A 4,423-nucleotide genomic window follows, 5' to 3' on the forward strand; every position below is an offset into this window, starting at 1 on the left:
GTGCTGTAATATTGATGTTTTTTATATTTTTACAATTAATCTTATGTTGATCAATTCTTGTTTTTAATTTTTTAGATATTTTTTAGATATCACAATGTTGCTTGATAAAAACATAATAAAATTAGATAATAAACCTTTATTGCTAAAAAAATACATTGATGATTTAATAATTATTACAAATTTTGATAATATTGAAACCATATATGACCAATTTAATAGTAGAATTACATTGACAATAGATAGACCTATTAATAATATAATAAGGTTTTTAGATATTAACATAATCAAGGACAAAGAGGTAAAATAAAGACTAAATGGACTAAAAAAGAAAAAACGATTAATATTAATATTAGTAATACTAAATTTCAATTCAAACCACCCACCTCACAAAAAATAAATGTGGCTAGAAACCTGATTAAAAAAGCAATATTATTAACCGATAAAATTTTTTTAAAAGATATAAAACACAAATTTATAATATTCTTATTGAAATCTTTTATCCGAAAAAATTAATAAATAAATGATGGCATGCTAGTATTAACAACCCATAGCTAATAATAATGTATAATAATAATGTATATGCTAGTATTAACAACCCCATAGCTAATAATAATGTTAGTTACAAAGAGAATAATACAATAGAAAATAACAAGATTGATAACAGCAAAATTGTGAGTAAATTACAAAAACCTAATCAAAGCATAATCACAGATTTTCATAAAAATAAACAAAACAATAAAACAAACAAAGATAGCTTACAGAATGTAATGGAAAAATAAATAGTTAGGATTAATAATTACCATTTCTTTAAATTAAACTATATTCCAGGATTAAGAGATAAAATTAAAATTAAATTTATAGAATATGAACATCATAATTTGAAGTTGGGATTATATAATAATAATAAATTGGGAAGTTTTCTGGATAATATGAAAGAGAAAATTGACTTTAAAGATAAATTAAATGTTGCTTATAAAGTTAATTGCCAGACTTGTGAAGGTTTATACATTGGGGTTATGGTGTCTCCCTGTAGATAACCCCTCCCCATGTCATGAGTGACTTGAGCGTGGTCTTAAAAAAGAATATAGGTAAGTGAAAGTAAAAAAAATATTTGCTAAAGATAAAGTTATCCATAAAGACCACATATCCGGTTTGTTGCAGATTAAGCCGTTTATTAATTACTCCATAAATAAATTGACCCCACACAGCCAAAGCTATTCGTTAGCCAATCTGCTCCTGGCTAGGCGTCTGAAAAGAAGATGGTCATGGGGCCTTCTATCTTAAAGTAGTGGACGCTCTCCTAGGCGCCTGAAAAGAAGATGGTCATGGGGCCTTCTATCTTAAAGTAGTGGACCAAGTGCTGTCCTTGAGTGATCCTTCACTGTCATCATTTGTCCTAATCATAAGTCATCATATTTACTTACTCCAATTTACTTTACAATTGTAAATTAAAAAAAATCCAAAACAAAATAGAATAAGAAAACCAAACTTGTGTTGTTTTGTGCTATTGTAATTATAATACAAATTGTAAAGTTGATCAAAACATTTGTAAAAGAACGAATTAGGCAAATCCTATAGGTGATAACAACAGTGTTGTTCACAGTTCGGCGACTTTACTCAGAGAATAAAGCTTACCTAAACTTACTTATCTCAAATTTATCAATAACGTTTTATTTAAATAAAATAAACAGTTTTCAAATGATAAAAGTAAACTAAATTAATATATAATTAAAATTATTCTTACTATAGGCATCATATTATAGATACATTAGACTAGAATAAAATCTAACAAAATAATTTCATTAAAAAAAAAAACACGATAGTGCATAAATTAGATAAGAAAATAAACGTCCATAAGGTAAAGATAACGAAGTAAATTCATATTATTGATAACATTCAATGAAAGATGTTGATGAAAATAAAAACAATGTATAAAGGTTATGAATGATAATAAAATTTGAACAATGTACTAAATATTACATTATTCAATTAACTATATTATTAAATAATAATAATATTTTTCAATATTTTCTTATGTATAGAAACAACTTGAAAATAAATTGGCATTGTTAGTATTTCTTCATTATGTAAAGAGTTATAATAGAATAAAAGATATCCAATAAGGTAACATTGTAGCATTGTTGGTAGTTCTTTATTATGTACAGAATTAAAATAGAATAGAGTATATCTGATTGACGCAAATATAAGAAGAAATAAATCTAGACAGATTATTGTCAAGTAAAGTTTAATTTAAATTCTATTGTTGTTGAACTATAATTTAGCAGAGTTGTACATGATGCAGTACATCAACCTTTTAAATTTATTTAAGCCTTTAGTAAACTAAAATATTGAGTACTGAATATAGTTAAATATTGAGTCCTGAATATAGTGAAATATTGATTCCTGAATATAGACGGTCAATGTACGATACGGAAGTGTGCCATTGGTAAAAGGGTAGGAGTGGAGGACCTTGAAGCAATGGCGGGTAGAGAGCGCTTTGGTTTCTCTCCACCGGATAGCAACGTTAACTTATGTTGCGATATTAATGTCAAATAGTTTGCATATAAAAAGGAATCGATTTTCAATATAGGTATATCGATATAGTGAAGAGCAGTTACCTGAGAGAGATAGAAGGACGAGGAGAGGAGGAGCGGGGACGCCACGCCTTGCAGCGGCTCCTTGAACCTTTCTGTCGGCAAATATCGCAATCGAAGGCCGGCTGCAGCTTACAGCGTCATCACAGGGTATCCCTTCGGCTATCTTTATTTTACTCCATACACCATTTCTTTATTACTACTCCATACACCATTTCTTTATTACTACTCCATACACCATTTCTTTATTACTACTCCATACACCATTTCTTTATTACTTTCTTTATTACTACTCCATACACCATTTCTTTATTACTATACTCCATGCACCTTTCTTTATTACTACTCCATACATCATTTCTTTATTACTATACTCCATACGCCATTTCTTTATTACTATACTCCATACACCATTTCTTTATTACTACTCCATACAGCATTTCTTTATTACTACTCCATACCCCATTTCTTTATTACAACTCCATACACCATTTCTTTATTACCACCCAATACACCATTTCTTTATTATTACTCCGTACACCATTTTTTTATTACTATACTCTGTTGGTTAATGAACAAAACTAGATTCCAGAGACAAGGTTTTTATTACTCACAAAACTCTTCTCATTACAGTTCACTCACACTAGGTACAGCACACAATATAGCGGGGCAAACAAATCAGTGTATATGAACATATGCCTTCTATATTTCTTAATAAATTTAGGATTACAATATTAACACCCCCAATAATTCAAAATTTTGAAATAAAATTAAAGTCAAACAACCAAAAAATCTAAAACATTAAACCAATATTTTCAACATTAACTTTATGCTTAAGACCACTCAATGGCTTGGCTCAATGGCTTAGTTAAGAAATCCGCAATGTTTTGATCAGATGCAATATACTCTACACAAACATCATTATTTTTTGAAAGGAATATTGTCCGGGTGCGGTCAAGAAAAATTTTTCTTGACCGCACCCGGACCATATTCCTTTCATCTTTACACACGGTCAATCAATGATCTTCCAGTACATCATTATTTTTTATATGTTCTCTAATAAAATGATGCCTAACATCTATATGTTTAGATCAATCATTAATTATAGAGTTTTTAGACAATTCTAATGCACCAATGTAGTCACAAAAGAGTTTAGTAGGTCCACTCACTACACTAGGATTGGTTTCGGATATCAAATTCCTGATCCAAAGGATCTCTTGAAGAGTCGAAGAAATACTCATATACTCCGCCTCACAACTTGATAAGGCGACAGTTTTCTTCTTCTTGCTATTCCAAATAATTGCACCACCTTGGATTAAAAAACAATAGCCTGTGATTGAATATATTTCATTTATTTTATTTCCCCAGTCAGCATCACAGTACACCTTCAAATTCTCTCCTCCGTCTCTTGAAAAAGTCAATTTATAATCTACCGTACCTTTGATGTATCTCAGTAATCGCTTCACAGCATTCCAATGTACTCTTCTATAATTATTGTTGTACCTGCTGAGAAGATGAACAGCAAAGGTGATGTCCGGTCGGGAAACTTGAGATAGATAGAGTAGGCTACCTATTGCTTCTTGATAAGGAATGTTCCTACAATCATCTTCCTCTCCTTCCTCATTCTAAGTCAATTCTAGTCCAGGTTCTATGGGGCTGCTTGTCGGCTTAGCTTTATCCATATTGAATTTTTTCAGAGTTTGCTCTGCATATGATTTTTGGGAAATGCTGATTTTCCTGTTGACACGGTCTCGAATAATTTCCATTCCAAGACATCTCTTGATTGCTCCTAAGTCTTTCATCTCGAAATTCTCCTTTAATTTTTCTTT

The 4,423-nt window shown here is 30.1% G+C and overlaps 1 long non-coding RNA gene across 1 annotated transcript in view; it reads left to right on the forward strand.

Annotated features, from left to right (window-relative positions):
• The first annotated feature begins 2,629 nt into the window (after positions 1 to 2,629).
• The window catches only part of LOC106685001 (uncharacterized), a 4,724-nt gene continuing 2,930 nt past the window's right edge, over positions 2,630 to 4,423 (forward strand). The window contains exon 1 of the long non-coding RNA XR_001343775.2: positions 2,630 to 2,744. This is a non-coding gene — a long non-coding RNA (uncharacterized lncRNA). The remainder of the gene's footprint in view (positions 2,745 to 4,423) is intronic.

This window comes from Halyomorpha halys, unplaced genomic scaffold (genome assembly GCF_000696795.3).
Source record: "Halyomorpha halys isolate HHAL.00 unplaced genomic scaffold, Hhal_1.1 Scaffold645.1, whole genome shotgun sequence".
Taxonomy (NCBI): domain Eukaryota; kingdom Metazoa; phylum Arthropoda; class Insecta; order Hemiptera; family Pentatomidae; genus Halyomorpha; species Halyomorpha halys.